Source organism: Capra hircus, chromosome 2 (assembly GCF_001704415.2).
Source record: "Capra hircus breed San Clemente chromosome 2, ASM170441v1, whole genome shotgun sequence".
Classification (NCBI taxonomy): domain Eukaryota; kingdom Metazoa; phylum Chordata; class Mammalia; order Artiodactyla; family Bovidae; genus Capra; species Capra hircus.
Window position 1 is genome coordinate 16,314,001 of NC_030809.1, and position 16,696 is coordinate 16,330,696.

General features: G+C 56.4%; 1 long non-coding RNA gene across 2 annotated transcripts; it reads right to left on the reverse strand.

The window, feature by feature from the left end:
* LOC108637527 lies at positions 9,786-12,854 on the reverse strand. 2 transcript variants are annotated; one of them, XR_001919141.1, is made up of 3 exons: positions 12,240-12,854; positions 12,008-12,164; positions 9,786-10,821 (listed from the first exon to the last, which is right to left on the reverse strand). It is a non-coding gene; the product is annotated as an uncharacterized LOC108637527 (long non-coding RNA). The 2 variants fall into 2 exon arrangements; XR_001919142.1 differs by having other exon boundaries at positions 10,322-10,821; positions 12,035-12,164.

Sequence of the window (16,696 nt, forward strand, 5' to 3'; positions counted from 1 at the left end):
AACTGGGTGAATGTGAATTTCCCTCGAAGAACTGCTTTGCCTGACGGCTGTCCCTGTGCAGCTGGCTTGGCTAGGTGGGTAAGTAAGGCTCATGCCCACCTGATTCTGGAACCAGCGTTCCCTTCACTGAGCACACACTGGGTGCCTGCTGTGTAGGTGGCAGTGAGCCTCTGGCTCATGCTTCAAGCATTTTTAGGTATTCTCCACACTTTCCAAAGTAGGTAGGACAATTATAGGGTTGGATTTTATGAAACTGATGTTTTTTTGAATGTCAAAACCAACTGAAAATCGGCAGATTTATAGGTTCAACCTCTAATATGCTATCACTCTCCTTTTTTAACAGGTCAGGAAAGCGGACCAAGGGATTATAACAAGGAACTTACGGTAACCAAGTGAATCAGTGACCAAGTTGAGGCTAAAACCTTAGAGTGGGGAAATCTTTGTTGTTAAATGAGCCCTGAATCAACTATGGTCTTGAACCTCCATCTTGCCGTAGGCATGTGGTATTTGACACCTCCTAAGACTCTGATGCTAGGAGGAATTGGGGGCAGGAGAAGGGGATGACAAAGGATGAGATGGCTGGATGGCATCGCTGACTCGATGAATGTGAGTCTGAGTGAATTCTGGGAGTTGGTGATGGACAGGGAGGCCTGGCGTGCTGCGATTCATGGGGTCGCAAAGAGTCGGACACAACTGAGCGACTGAACTGAACTGAACTGAAGTGAAGGTGTTATTTAGGCTAATGGAGAGCCTCATTCTAGGACTTCCCTGATGGTCCAGTGGTTAGGAATCCTCCTGCCATGGGTTCAATCCCTGATCTGGGAAGCTCTCATGTAGAGCAACTAAGCCCAGGTGCCACAACTACTGAGCCAGTGCTCTGGAGCCCACCAGCCACAACAACTGAAGCGCATGTGCCTAGCATCCATGCTGTGGAGCCCCCACTTGCTGCAGCTAGAGAACGCCTGAGCACAGCGGTGAAGACTCAGCACAGCCAAAAAAGGAAAAAGTCCCATATGTCCAGTGACAGGCAACCCCTGGCCTCCTTCGCTCTTTCTGAACAGGTTGTTCTCCCCTTCCCCTGTCACTTTGACTCACTGGTGCCTCTCTGCCCTTTGCTGCTTCTGTGACCTTTCAACACCCCACCCCCCACCCCAGGACAAACTGGTAATGCCTTGGGAGCCCACATGTCCTGTCCCTGGTCATTTACAGCCTGAGGCGTACTGGCTTAGGTTAGAGCTGCTTTAAGCCAGGGGACCCAGTTGGCCTCCAGGCGAGTTTTGGTTTTAGGGAATCGGCATGAGGGACACCTCTGTATGGCCTGCACACTCTCAGCTGGACAACAGGCCTTTCTCTGCTGGCCTGGGGCACACATTTTTTTCAGTTGCCTCACCCTGTAGGCACTTAAGTTTATAATTCTTGCTCCAAAGCCATTTCCAACATATTCCTAATTGGTCATCTCACAATTTCGATACCCAAGAGACCAAAAAGAATATCAATGCTAGTAAAGCTGCCTAGGTTCAAATCCCAGCTCTGCCATATGCTCTCTGTGTGAATTTGGGAGAGTTATCTTCCCACCTTTGAAAAATGGAGATGACAAGAATAGTATCTACCTTCCACGGGTTCTGGTGGGAACTGAACGAGTTCATATGCAGAAAGTGCTTAAAAATAGGGTCTGGCACAACCAGGAAAGCTGTCCGGGTTCTCAGGATTCCACTTTACAGCTGCCATCTGTACCTAAGTGGGTTGGCTTCACAGTTTTCGCAGGACTCTGGACAAAGGAACAATGTCTTCAGCAAATTCTTCCTGTACTCGGTGGGAAGGGAGGGAACCAGCCGAGTTGAGTTTCTGGAAGCCTGTGACTCGGTGCCTGACATCCTCGGCAGCCCCTCTGGCCTCAGAGGAAAGACAGAGTCTGAGAGGAACAAGCCTCCAAAAGACCCGCCTTTAGAAACCCAGGAGTTTCAGGCTGTGGTTTCCTTGCCCAGGCATCAGGACCTGGGGAGCTGCCAGGGCCCTTTCAACTCTCCCGCCCTTCCGAGCCCGGATGGGATTGTGTAAGAGCCGCCCTCCACACGCCTGCTCTCTCGTGCAGCACGCCTGGGCCTGCCTGTCCTCCTGGGGAGCCGGGCCAGAAGGCCCTGGTACCCACACAGGTCTGGCCAATTAAAGGCTCCTGCCTGGTTGGGAGAGGGAGGGTGACATCTCTTGAAGTTCAAGGCCTGCTCCCAAACTGATGCCAAACTGGAGTTCTGGGGACGCTTGGGGTGAGAGGTGTGTGCTGTGTACAACACCCTGGCCACCCCCGAGCACACATGCCCTGGTGTCTCCATGGATCTTCTGCCGGGCTATACCGTTTCCCAAGCCTTCCTCCCTGCGTCCTTGTGTCTGTGTGTGTGTCTGTGTGAGCGCCCCTCCCTGCATAGCCCAAGTGGGTGTTTTGCTTGAGCTCTGGGTACTGCTTGTGAGTGCGTGGGCCTAGCATCCCGGTGGCAGGTGAAGGTGCTGGCTGGGGGAGAACATGTGTGGGCGCACACCCAGTTGCCCTGGCCGCGAAAGCAGGGCCTCTGGAGAAAGGTTAATCAGGTCTGTGACCGCGAGGAGGCATTTAGGGGGCATCTCCACGCCTGGCCCCACATGGAAACCCAGCAAGGCAGGAACCAAAAGTGGGCCCCAGCTGAGGACCTCGGTGGTCTGGACCAGGCCAGAAATCCCAACCTGGTTAAACTTGAAGCTAGGAGAGGCCGGCTCTTTGACATCTTGAAGGTTCCTCTTCCCTCTACTCTGTTAAATGGGTCTTTTCTACCTTTCTACCCTTCCGTCACCCCTGGCAGAGGAGCCACCCGCAGTCTCAATTACAGCAGAGAAGATATGAGGGATGGAGGACACACCACCAGCTCCCCCTCTCACAGCCAAGGGGAGTGCAGGCAAGGCGATCGATTGGATGGTTCTGGGGCTCAGAACACTCAGTGGTCCAACCAGGAAACGCCTAAACACACCGGATGGCTGGTTACCCTGGTCTGGTCCTTACTCGTGTGCTGGTAACTACGGCATTCCTGAAGAAATCTGAGACACACTGTCAGGAAAAAGGGACCTGCAGTGCTCAGTCCGAGAACAGCTTCCAGCTCTGATGCTGCCTCTCTGCGGTGGAGAAGCCAGGGTGGCTCCAGGAGCATTTGGTTTGCACATGACAGAGCAGAAGGATGGAGAAGCTTAGCAGAGATCACAGAGCAAGCGGGTGACACTGGGATCAGGCCTCCCGCACCCTCCTGGGAGGGCTTGCAGCTGCGCCGTGCAGCGCATAGGAATCTGTTGGTTTCCAGATCCAGGTGGGAGTGAGGGGAGGAGATTTCAGCCTCCTTTAAAGCAATGTTCTCTCCTCCAAGAGGTTTTCTGAGGATTTCACAGGGGAAAAAAAGTGAGGCTCAGACAATTCTATAGGAAAGTCTCAAGACAGGATGAAACGTTACTCCAGAGAACAAACCTCCCAAGAGAAGGAAAAGAGGAGCACCCTTCTAAGGAAGCGCAAGCTCCATGGGCATTTAGAGCCTGAGAGGAAAGTCAGAGCTCACACACCTGAACCAAGAGCCCCAGGCCTCCTCAGCTGCAGCGCGTTCTTAACTTACAGTGCTGTGGCCAAGCCTAGAATTGTGACTATGTAATGGCTCTCAGCAGCTTTCTCCGGGACAGGCCACTCTCTCTTGCCACTTAGGTGCTTCAAGAGTGTTACTTTGAAAGCATGGGCTAGACACCTCCGCATCCACCTGGTTGCTGGCAAGGCCTCGGTTTTCCCAATCGCTAAGTGGAGGGAAGAATATAGCCCAGGTTCCAGGGAGGGAACAGCACGGCTGTCGGTACCCCCTCCATCCTGAGTCATTCACGGGGCCACATCAAAGTCCCTGGCCAAGACACAGTGTTGAGAACCGCCCCCCACCGCCCCCTGCAAAGTACCTATCACCGAGGGAGTAACCAGTCTCCTCTTGGGCCATATGTGATAGGTTGGAGGTTTCCTCAATGAAGACTTTTAGGATGGTAAAATGTATTCCAGAATGTTCTTCAAAGTCACCACTATAATTAAACAAGAGGCAGCCATGATGGAAGTAAAATGTGTTCTGAATACCTGTAGAAACAGATAAAAGGGAAATCAGAAATTAATGATTAATGTTAATAAGTGAGCCTGCCTGAAATGAGTGTCGAGCGTTAGTTGCTCAGTCGTGTCTGACTCTTTGTGACCCTATGAACTGTAGCCCGCCAGGCTCCTCTGTCCATGGGATTCTCCAGGCGAGAACACTGGAGTGGGTTGCCATGCCCTCCTCAGGGGATCTTCCTGAGCCAGGGGTTGAATCCATGTCTCTTGCGTTGGCAGGTAGGTTCTTTACCACTGGCGCCACCTGGGAAGCCCCACTTGAATTGAAATGGCTCTCAAAGCAGGCAAGGACCAGCATTAAGAAACATCCATAGCTGAGAACCCCAGCTCCTGGTTACTGGAAGCTTTCAGCTTCATTCAAGCCTAGCACCTGGCAGTGGTTGGGGTCCTCCATGATGTCTCGCTTCAGTCCCACCTCTCTTCCTCATGGAGCCACCAGTAGGAGTTGGGGCATGCCAGGGACTGGAGGATGCCTAGGACGAGGAGTGCCTAGGCTTGAGTGACGCTGGTTCTAAGCAAATTTCTTTATCCTCCCCCCCTGGTTCCCATCACCTGGGCTGAAATGAGAGGGGATCTCTGGGCATACGTGCAGGCTGGGGTTGGCAGGGGCAGATCTGGTTGTATCCCCCCATTCGGCGTGGTCCTATGTTCTGCACATCTGGCTATACTTCATCAAGAAGTGACCATTCTATTTCTCTGAATCAAGTGTGATTGGGCCCGACGTTCCACGGAGCCAGCCCTGATCTCGGGTGTGAACACCAACTCCGTGCCAGAGGAGAAGAGAAAATCTGAACGTGCTTCCGACAGTTACTGCAGCACCTCTGCAGATGGAGAGAATGGGAAAGAGCCTCCTTTTACAGGTGGGGCTGAGATCCAGAACAGGAGCCTGATTTGCCAGCAGAGTAGCCCCCTGGCCAGGAAGAGAGCCCCTTGGGCCCAGCTTCCAGGGCTCCATGCCACCCACCCTCCCTCTCAATGAGCAGTGGGGGCCCAGGCAGAGGCTGGCTCTGAAAACTCAAAGGCCCAGGGCAGAGGTGCTTCCTGGAGCAAATCAGGCTTGGCAAGAGGCTAAGATCAGGAAAAGAAGTAAGGTAGAATACAGGCAAGGGGGCCTAGGCAGCTCCAACAGGGAAACCAGCCAGGTAGGCGCATGAACACGAGGGTGAGGCAGGAGGGTCAGAGGGGAGAGGGCGCCTCTGAAAGCCGCCTTGCCCCAAACAAGCAGAGATGTTCCAAATGTGCCCTTCCACAAGTGGGGCCTGGCTACCAGGCTAGAACCCTGAAGACTCGGCCCAGCAGGGGCACGGCAAGGGACAGAGCTACAAGGTGTAAGCAGTAGAGTGGGTGGTGAGACAGGCAGCTCCTGTTTACTGAACAAAGTCTGGGTCAGACATGACTCTGGACTCCAGACCCACGTTAACCCATTCAGTCCTGGGTGGTGTGTTACCCACACTCATGAGAGTCAACCCTGCGTTATTCACTGGAAGGACTGATGCTGAAGCCGAAGCCCTAATACTTTGGCCACCTGATGCGAAGAGCTGACTCACTGGAAAAGACCTTGATGCTGGGAAAGACTGAAGGCGGAAGGAGAAGGGGACAACAGAGGACGAGATGGATGGTATCACCAACTCAATGGACATGAGATTGAGCAGACTCTGGGAGATCGTGATGGACAGGGAAGCATGGCGTGCTGCAGTCCATGGGGCTACAAAGAGTTGGACACACCTGAGCGACTGAACAGCAATACGAGACAGGAAACAGAGGCACAGAGTGGGTGGATGTTGCCCAGGGTACCTGGCAGAGCTGGGTTTTAAAACCAGGTATAGCTCCTACTTTCAAAGGGAAAAGCTGCTGGTCACAAGCAATCCTGCCCCCACCAGCCTGTGCCCACCCCTGCCCCCTCCAAAGGCACGGACAGGCTCTTGGACTTTCTTCTGTCGATTGGTAAGGAGTTTATTTTCACCAGCTGAGGGGCTTGTCCTCCAGTAGATAGATGCCTTTCAGGTTGCAGAAGGAGCAGAGAATCCTCCCCAGATGGGTGATTTCTGGTTGCGAGGCGGGATTCCTTCTGGCAGGATATGATGACCCGGGAGAACGGCATTTTGCAACTGTTTGTGGCCAAGGACTCACCAGTAAGTTAGCCTACTGAAAACTAAATACTCCTGGGCTGTTTCATTGAGCTTTATCGTGACATCAGTAGACAGTTGGCAACAACACCTTCCAGGCTACCATTGACTATGGCCTTGCTGCGGGCTGTGGAAGCCCAACATTGCACAATGTTCCTTTATAGTGACCCACAGGACAAATTCCTTTCAGGCCCCCACACCAGCAGGGCAGTGTATCCTGGTGGTTAGAAGCACAAACTCCAGGTCCCCCTGCTGTCCTCCTGTTGGGGGTGGGTGGGGGCAGGAGCCCTTTAGAGCAGGGTTCCTTGCCTGCCTCTGTGGCTTAGCATGTGAGTCCTTGGGCAAGGTGAAACCTCCATAAGCTTCAGTTTTCTCAACTGTAAAATGGGAATAAATAACACCCTCCTGAGACATCTCCTGGGGAATTCCTTGGTAGTCCAGTAGTTAGGACTCTGCGCTTTCATTGCCCGGGTTTGATCCCTCGTCAGGGAACTGAGGTACTGCCTACCACATAGTGCGGTCAGAAAAAAAAAGACTTCTCCCAAATAACTTGCTTTAGTTTTTCTTTATAGACCCTCTGTGTCTTGTAACTAAGCACATTTTCCTTCCTGTGTGGGCTGCCAGAGGCCCAGCGCCCACCTTGAGGGCACTCCCCAGCTCCAGAGCATGCTGAGGTCATCTTGTTTTCCCTTAACCCAACCTCTTCAGTCATTCTTTTTTTCCTGTTGGCCTTTTGGTATTTCTATGAACTTCAGAACACGTGTCCCCAACCTCCGGGCCTTGTACTGGTTTACCTCCTGTCAGACCAGCAGTGGCATTAGATTGGAAATAAAAGTACACAATAAATGTAATGCACTGGAATCATCTGAAGCCATCCCTGTCCATAGAAAAATTGTCTTCCACGAAATCGGTTGTTGTTCAATTGCTCTTTTGCAACTCCATGGACTGTATCCTGCCAGGCTCCTCTGTCCATGGGATTTCCCAGGCAAGAATACTGGAGCGGGTTGCCATTTCCTTCTCCAGGGGATCTTCCCAGACCAGGGATCGAACCGGTAGTCTCCTGCACTGGCAGGCAGATTCTTTGCCGCTGAGCCAGCAGGGAAGGACCACAAAATTGGTCCCTGGTGCTAAAAAGATTGGGGACCACTGCTTTAGAACTAAGGCCTAATTATCGTGATAAAAAGACTGCTGCCCTTTGCACCAAAGCACTTCCTTGCAGGTTATATGCTGTTTAAGCCTCACGCCAATCCAGGTAGGTGCCCCATTTTACAGGAGAGGAAATGAAGGCCCCCAGAGGGAACTGGTAGGGTGGACACCGGTCATTCTACTCCACCTGAGCCGTCCACCGCTGGTCTCCCCGGGCCCTTGCCCTGGCTCTGTAAGTGGCCGCCCCTACTCTCCCAGCCCTTTCCAGAATCCCCCACCTGCCCCCATGCAGCTGAGTGATTCTGCCCCTCCCTCACACTTCCCTCCCATCCCACTCCATTTCCCTATTATCATTCTCTTGACTTGGGGGGGACTTTCCAAGAAATGGTAAAATCCACTGCATTATTTAAGGATGATTGAAAAATCTGCCTCTGCTCTCTATGGCCCCCTCTATGGTGCTTCCACCAGATGGTTCAGCTTTGGCTCTCTCCTCCTCAACAGGGAAGGGATGGCCCGAGTCCTGGCACACTGCTCAGGACAAGAAGGTGTGGTCCAACCCTCCCAGGAACAAGCCCCAGGTGGGCAGAGCACGGGGGCCACCGACTGCCTCTCCACCTCTTTTTTTGGGACTGTCAACCTGGGTGTTTCCCCGGCTGGTCCCTCAGGGGACCCCGCAGCACACTGGAAAGAGCCACTACCCAGCCTGGAGCCCCTTCATTCCCTGAACTGGCTTCCTGGGGAAGGCCACGGGCCCCCGAGAGACTCACAAGTTCCCAGCGCAATGTGGAGGGGACCCTCTTCAAATTCCAAGCCGCCGTCTGAGGCTCAGAGCCTTTGAGTCCAGCTGAGTTTTGAAGCCCCAGATGTGCCCGTGCAGGCCTAGAGCTGAGCTGGGGTCAGATGGAGAGACCTGAAGTGCTTGTGGAATACAGGGCGGGAGACTGGAACTCTTGCAGGACACAGGGCAGCAGTCATTTTGTTCACATCTGAACAGGAAAGCAGCCCACAACTCAGAGCTTGTTGTGTGTGTGCTCAGTCATGTCCAGTGCTTTGTGACCCTGTGGACTGTAGCCTGCCAGGCTCCTCTCCTCAAAATTCCTTGCCGGGAATTTTCCAGGCAAGAATCCTGAACAGGGTTGCCATTTTCTTCTCCAGGGGATCTTCCTGACCAAGGGATCAAACTCGCATCTCTGGAGTCTCCTGCATTGGCAGGCGCATTCTTTCCCAGCCAAGCCACCAGGGAAGCCTCTTTATTATTACTTGGTGGTAATTTCTCTTCTCCACACACAGAACTCACGATGGTTGCCTTTCAAGGCACTGGGACGGTGTGGTTGGTGGTATTAGCCCCAAGGTCACCCAGCTCCACCCTGAAGGCTCTGATCCCTGCCCATGGGTCCACCTCCCAGGAGACCTCAGTCCTTATCTGTCCACAGTGGCTGTGCCCGTGTGTACGTCATCCAGGAGCCACAGGGGCTGGCAGGAAAGGCCAGGAAGTGTTGCAGCCTGAAACCCCAGAAATAGGGTCAGGGAGCCCCAACCCTGGTGGCTTCCTTGTGGGCTCTCCATTGATGGGGGGGGCCTTGCCAATCAGGACAGAAGCACACAGTGAAAGTGACAGCTGGGGGCAGGCCTGGTGCTGGCCTGGACACCCTTGGCAGACAGGCACACGGCCGGTGCACAGCAGCCACACCCCTGGCCTTGGCCCAACTTCCTTCTCTGGACCAGGCCCCATTCCAGTTCTCCCACCTCCTGATTATGGGCGTGCACGTGCCTTTGGAAGTGCAACTGTGAACACACAGCCATGTCTGGCGACAGGTTTTGTTACTGTGAGCCAGACGTGTGTTCACGCATGCGTGAATATGAGCGTGTGCTTGCCGTGTTTGCAGTCATGTTGGCGCCCCTTCCATCTAGGGGTTGGCGCACAGAGCTGCTCTCTGCAGGTACACAGGTGTTTGGTTTAGTTTCTTTTGTATCTCTCTGTATTTTTAAGCATTCCCAAATGTTAGCATCCACACACAGGCTCCCTCCCTGGTCACCACCCACTGAGGGAGACAGGCACAGTCTGGAAAGTAGACACTGAGTGTAACAAGGGCCACAACAGGGAGAAACCCGGGGAGAGAGCAGACAAGTTCTGTTGAGCAGTCAGAGAGGGCTTCCCAGAGGAGGCATCTTCCTAACTGGACTCAAAGACGAGGAAGCTGCTCTGGGTGGATTGGAGGTCTCCCCTGCTGATCGCTCCTCCCTGCCGCATGCCCACCTCCCATTCTCACCTCTCTGTGCTCCTGGGCCCAGTCCACGTACCTCCCTCAGGCCTGTTTTCTGACCAAAACAACAGCACACAAGCAAATCAAACAACAGCTAATAAAACAGTTTATCTGGGTGAGACTGGAAGCAATGGAAGCATTGCTTCTCGTTCCAATGGAAGCATTTCATCTGGCCCAGTCTTTTTCTAGAAGATTCTAAGTCACCTAAACCTAAGAACAAAAAGGGTTTGTGACACTAAGCTGGTTCCACATCTCACCCTGGGAGGTATGACCCCTAAATAAGCCCCCTTTAGGGGTCACCTGGTCTCAGCCTGAATGCCTACCTGCACCCACAGGCGAGCATACAGTCCTGCCTGGACACCCTCACACCTGGTGAAATGCCCCCTCCCCACCAGCCATCAGATCCCAGACAGCCTCCATGCCTTCTGCCAGGCTCCCTGTGCCTCCCGCCCCTGCACAGAACTGGGGACACAGTGAGCTGGGGATACACTGGCCTGGGGACCTGCCAGCCCCACAGCCTGGGGAGGGGTGAGCTCTGCCTCCTTGCTCACTGTGTGGTCTTAGAGAAGTTCATTAACTTCTCTGAGCATCAGTTTCTTTCTGTAAAGGTGGGAGGGGGGTGCGGGAAGAGTTACAGTTTGTAAACTGCTCTGCAGATGCTATTTATTATGATTAAACCATTTGAGAGCAATTATAGAGCAACCATCAAGGATTATAGAACAATACAGGGGAAATTGCCCGCATATGTGCTAGGGAGCCCCCCCAGGAAGAACACTTGGAGTGAGTCCACGGTGGCTGTCTTTGGGTGGTATCTCGATGCCCTGTGTTCCCTGCACAAGATAAAACGCGTCTAATCCTCAGAGGCAGCCTGGGGGACCACAAGCCCCGCACGACCACGGGGAACGGTTGGCTCAAGGGAGTGATCATCCAGCTCATGGACAACCGGCTGGCCCTGGAATTCAGGTCTCTAGCCATGAAATGTGGATGCTCTCCAATCGGCAGCTGCAGGAGGAAGGTTTTCAAGCTGGAGAGATTTGACAAGATGTGAGTCACAAGCGTTGATGAAGAGAAGTCGCTTCTGTGTGGGGAGGGCATCCACCCATTCATTCAGCAGCACCGGCCTCTCAACACCTGGCTCCTACTGAGTAAATGAAAGTGCGGAGGGTGGTCATCGAGGGGATGCCTGTGGGCTCCTAAGGGCTTCTGTGGCAGAGACCGAGGTTGTGCCTTCTCCACCCACCTTAGTTCTAAGAAGGGGGGCGGGCCTGGCCTGAGGGCCCCTGGCAGGAACTGGCCCCAGGCAGCTAGCTATGAGGAGCCTCCTATGCATAGACTGAGCTTCTGTTTTTCATCAAGACCAGTTAAGTGGATCCCAGGGCTTCGGTTGAGGGGGGGTCAGGAAGGCACAGAGGGAGGAGGGAAAAGGATGAGGGGGCCTCCCTCTGGTCACTCAAGGTACCCAGGGGACAAAGGGAGCAGGAGACAGAGCCTGGCAGGGCAGGCCAGGTTGGTGAAGCTGGGCACGCGTCCAAGGCCACCAGGCCTATGTATGGGAGGGGCTGGTGGATGGAGGCAAGGGCCATGGAGCCAGCGACGAGCAGCCCGATGAATAGGATGACAGGGGCAGATGCACAGGCAGCCTGGGCTGCTCTGGGTACCAGCCCTGCTCCCGGCCCCCAGTCAGGCCGCTGGGCTGGGGGCAGGGATGCTGCTGGCCTCTGGCAGGGGTGAGGTTGTGTTGAATGAATCGCTGGCCGGTGCCAGGAGCCTGCAGGCCTCAGCGCTCACTCCCTGAGGACCAGCTAATTCACTTGGAGTGAGGCCGGCCGTTAATGACGAGAGCAGCCTCCTGGGCCCTGCAGAGCCCCACGCACGGCTGACCACTGAGCAAGGGGCCAGGCCGAGGGCGAGGGCAAGAGTGCTCTCCTCTGCCACAGGCTTGGCCAGGGGTCCCCACCTGCCTGCACGAGGGGAGCAATGCCCCTGAGGGCGGGTGGATCCTCTCCCTGGGCAAGCCTGAGTCTGGGGGTGGAGAGAAGGCGAAGATACCCCCTCCCGAGCCACAGAGAGCCTAATTATGGTGGACAACTGGGAAGGGGCTGGCGAGGAGTAGATGGCGAGAGCCAGCCGAGCCCTCCCTCCTGAACAAGGAGGAAGAACCCGGGCTGAGAGCCCAGCCCTGCATCCCAGAGAAACCAACCACTTGAAAAACATGGCCTGGCGTCTTGCCAGGCTCTCCCTGACACACGCAGTTTGCTGATGGCACAGGTGCAGCGTCCCCAGGCTGCCCCATCCTGGGCCGGTCCCAGGGTTTAGTGAGCACGTACTGCGGGGCTCTCTGCTGGGGTCCGAACCTTGTCCAGGGGCTCAGTCAGGAAAGGGGTCAGCACACAGGAATCACCACAGGGACAGGAGCCAGCTTCCACTCACTGTGCGCCGGGCCCCACACCAGGTCTCCACTGAGTTGTGTATCCTCACATCCACCTGCAAGGTAGGGAGTGTCAGGGAAGCCCATTTTACAGATGGGAAAACTGAGGCTCAGAAGGGTCACACACTCACCCAAGGCCCTGAACTTAGCAGCAGAGGCAGGTCTTAAACGACTCTGTTGTATATAATCTCTGCCTAGCACAGCTCCAGAATTCCAGGTTTCAGAGTGAAAGGAGACGTAGGCCCCCAGGCTTCTGTTCTTTTGGAATCAAAGTCCTCACTGGAGGCTCCTTGGGGCCAGAAGAGCTGGACACTGGCAGAAGGGGAGGATGGAAGGCTTGCCTCTGGGATTCTTGCTCTTGTTTCAATGTTCCTGGGTGGCCCTCTCCCAGGGGAGAACAGTTAACAAACTTTCAGGGAGACAAGGGGGTACGGGGCAGGGCTGCAGGCCTGTGAAGCAGTGGGCTTGCGGGGGCCCTGGGGGCCGCATGGTTCTGCCTGACCGGCAGTGGGCAATGATGAGCTGGCTCTTCCTCCCTGTGGTCGTGGCGGTCCGTGTGCCGGGACTCGGTCATCTCCGGGACCAAGACGACCGCGCAGGATCGGCGCCTGGAGGACTCTGTGGCTGGGTGCTTCCCTGGCGCGGCGGCCTCTTTCCGGGTGGGGGAACAAAGGGGACCTAGCTTGAGAGGGCGAAGGGTGGGTGGCACCCGCGCGCGCTCCCTCCCGCCAGCGCTGGGCCCGGACGGAAGGGGCCTCGGGCGCCCCCTGCCGGCCTGGGGGCTCCGGGAGGAAGGCGGTGGCAGCTGGGAAGCCTAGATTAGCAGTCCCTCCTCCCGCGCTGAGGCCTGGCAGAGTTGTGCACTGGTGGGTCCTTGTGTGTGCAAGTGTGTTCTGTGTGTGCAAGTGTACCTATGTGTCTGTGAGGGTGTGCCTTATGTGAGTGGGTCTTGGGTGCACGTGTCTGCAGATGTGTCTATGGGTGCATGTGTGTCTGTGTGTGTGCATGCATGTGTAGGTGTGTGCATATCTGGCTGCGTAGGAATGTGTCAGTGGTGTGCACACGTGTGCTTGTACTCGTTTGTGTGTGCAGGTGTGTTCGAGTGCCTGTGTCTGTGTATCTGTGTGGTGCCTCTCGGCACACATCTGTCTCTCCAGGCTCAGGGGCAGGTGAATGGGGCCTGGCTTGCTCTGAAGCAGTTGCCTGTTCTGAAAGCACCCTGGCCAGGTGGTCCCTGGAGTGGACAGCTCACGTGGGCATCAGCAAAAGGCCGCAGGGGGGCAGAGTTGGCCATTGGCCGCTCTAATGTTTATTTGCTGCCTATGAGGGGAAAGAGAGGAAAAGCCCTTTTGTCCCTAAGCAGTTCTGCCTGTGAGTAATTATAATCTAGCATGATAATTAAGATGATAAGGGCACTGGAGGTGCCTGCAAAATGCAGGGAGAGCCTGGGAGGGCTTCAACTGGCCTGGAGAAATCCTAGAAGGCTCCATGGGGGAGGCAAGCTGAGCTGAGGCTTGAGGGGTAGGGGAAAGCCTGAAAACAGGCAGGCAAGGTGGGTGGGGAGCCCAGTGGGCTCCGAGCACAGAGGGCAGAGAATCAGAGAGGGAGTGGGGGCATGCCAGGCGAGTGGAAGCTCTGGTTGGGGTGGGGAGCAAAGCCTGAGAGGCGGGCCAGGCACAGGTTCCCTGATTCTGCCTGGTGCTGGAGGGTCACTGAAGGAGTCTAGGCAGGGCTGAAACCATCCATTATGAGGGAAGAGGGGGTGCCCTCTGCCTCCTGCCAACACCTGGGAGGGAAGGTCCAAGGTGTTTCCTTCTGGGCTGTATGGGCCCTGAGTCAGGCACCCCGCCTGCCTGCCACGTGAAAGCCTCTCAAGGCGAGGATGCTTGGGGTTCCCTCACTGACCCCAGATGCTCAGACGTGGGCCCTGGAGCCCAAGGATCATCCTTCTTCCCCTGCCAGCCCAGCGATACCCATGTTGCCCCAGCTGCAACAGCCTCTGGGCGCCTCTTTTGTCATCAATGCCTCTTCTGTGGCCTGGGCTTGGGAGGGTGAGCCGGGTAAGGCTTTGGGCCCTAGCCAGCCTGGTCCCCTCACGGGGTGGCACCGGCCTGGCCTTCTCAGCACTAGGCTTGGGGTCTTAAGGGGGCCTTCTCCATCCTGAGGGTGCAACCCCTGAACATGCACTCATTCAGGCGTGGCAAAATGGGCGCCTGAGCACACACTGGGGACAGGAGAGCTTCCTCTCTGCACTCCGACAGCCTTCAAGGTCCAGCCCCACTCACCATCTGGACCACTGTGGAGTGCTGGCTTCCTGACCCCACCCCACTTTTTCCCTGTGGCACCCAGGCTTCTGCGGGCAACCGCGCCAGCAACCCTGTTCTTGCCCAGGCCGAACTTGGGCTCAGGGACATATTGTGCACTTCTGAGCCCCACCCCCCAGCCCATCAACCTTCTCCCTGTGCGCCCACTGCCCCCCACCCCCAGGAGGGGAAGTGAGCCATGGTGTGCTCCTCTGACCTCGCAGAGGCCACCTGTGACTCAGGAGCCCGAGCCCCATTCAAGCCACTCCTCCTCCCACTAGTGACATCAGTTCACCTTCAGGAGCACTCCCGCACGCCTTCCATCATCCAACCCTCCTGATTAACCTGCCAGGGAGGCCTCAGCACCCCCAAATTACAGCTGAGGAAGCTGAGCCCCAGAGAGGCTCACGATATGGACTGGGAGCCAGGCCCTCGTGACCCCAAGACCCCCGGTGTTATCCCTACACCAGGACCACGACTCCCCTGCGCTCAGATCCACCTGGCCACCGCCTCTTACTGGACTGTGGCCAAGGTCTCCCCATGGCCCTGTCTGTCTCGTTGCTTCTTCCTCAGCATTCTGTCATTCCCACGGACCTCAGGAAAAACACGCCTTGGCATTCAAGCCTCTCCTGTGCCCCTCCCAGTCCCACTGCCCAGCCTTTGTCCAGCTCTCCCAACTCCCTGGACCACCCTCCTTCCCTCCCACGGCACCCAGTCCCCCTCCAGCCTTGAGAGAAGGAAAGTCAATGGCTGAGAAGGAGCCCGGAGGGTCAGGCCTCTCTCCAGATGTGTCAGGCGGGCTGGCAGGGGCTCAGGTTCCACAAGGGAAAGGTTTCCCGAGGCTGCCTCCTGCAGAGCGTGGCCCTCCACTCTTTAGGGTCTGGCCTGCAGAAGCCCAAATCCCCAGGAGATGCAGTGTGCTGGATCCTGCCTCTCGGTCTTGGAGCTAACCCTCTTCTGGAGCAGGTGTTAACAGGGCACTCAGGCATGGGGTGGGGGTGGAGGAGGGTATGGGAGCTGCCCTCCCCGCCTGGTGCTGCCTCTGCCAGCCCCTGGGGGTCTGTTGCTAGGCTGGTGCATGCTCCTTCACAGGCTCAGCCTGTCAGCTGCACCCACAGCCCCCATGGCAGGAGCCGGCTGTGGGAAAGGGGAGCTCTTTGCCCCGGGGAGATGCCGAAGGGCCTGCCAGACCCTGGGGGCTGGGGAGATGGGCACAGATGGAGCAGGGCCCTTCCGTGACGCTCCCAGCAGGTGTGACTGGAGTGGGGGTCCCACTCCTGACACTCAGGATCCCAGCTGGTCTTCCTCGGGTCTTGTTTATCTGCCCCCTGTCTGATTGGGCGAACCAGGGGCCCTCTGGCATGACTGGGGGCCAGGGGCTGGGGTAGGGGGAGCTGACAGGAGCTTTCTGGCCTTCCCCCTCAGCCCTGGTCTGTTGCTCTGCCCCTGTGGGAGGCCCTGGGGTCAGCGGACTCGTCCCAGCCTCCCATCTGGGAGCCTCATCTCTTCTCCAAGCTCTGGGCCCTCCGAGCTCCACTCAGGGCCTCCGTTCTGGCCAGGAGCTCAGAGGCAGGGAGTCTGGGCTGGCTCTGAGTCCTCGGGCACCCTTGGGGCCCCCTGGGTCCCAACCCTGGGCTTCCCCAGGACTGCTCTCAGGATGAGTGGCCGCCCGAGCAGGAGGATTTGAGCCTTGGGCCGAGGGGCCAGATCCCCCACCCTAGGCCTTTCTGCCCTCCCCGGCCGCAGTCCTAGGGGCAGATGTACAGCTGGGTGCAAGCAGGGAGGGCCTGGGTTGGGGGCAGCGGAGGGAGGGGCACGGTGATCCTGGGCAGACTCTTCAGCTGGCAGAGGCTCCTGCCAAGACAGTTCCCGCCCCACCCCCGCCCCTCCACTCATTATCAACTTGGGGTTTGTGTGCAAACAGCAGCTGGTCTCTTTTGTCAGCTTCCCCTCCTCTCCTCCCCCCGCGCCCCTTCCCTCCTCGCCCAGGCCTCCCAACTGGCTCTTTCAGCCCAGGCCCTGCCCCGCCCCCAGGTGATTTAGAAGCTCAAGCTCTGGGGAGCACATTGAGGGGGCAGCCCCTGCCCATTCTTGGCCCTGAGTCCTGTGTTCTCCTCTGGCCCTTCAAAGAGATGGTATTAAACCCATCTGGGACATGAGTGCCAGAGAGGGTGGGTCACAAAGCCAAAGTCACAGAGCAGGGAAGTGCAGAGCCATAACCCAGACCCAGGCGTGCCCGTGTGCAGAACCTGTTTGCTGAGCTAGTTCTACTTCACAGTCTTCAC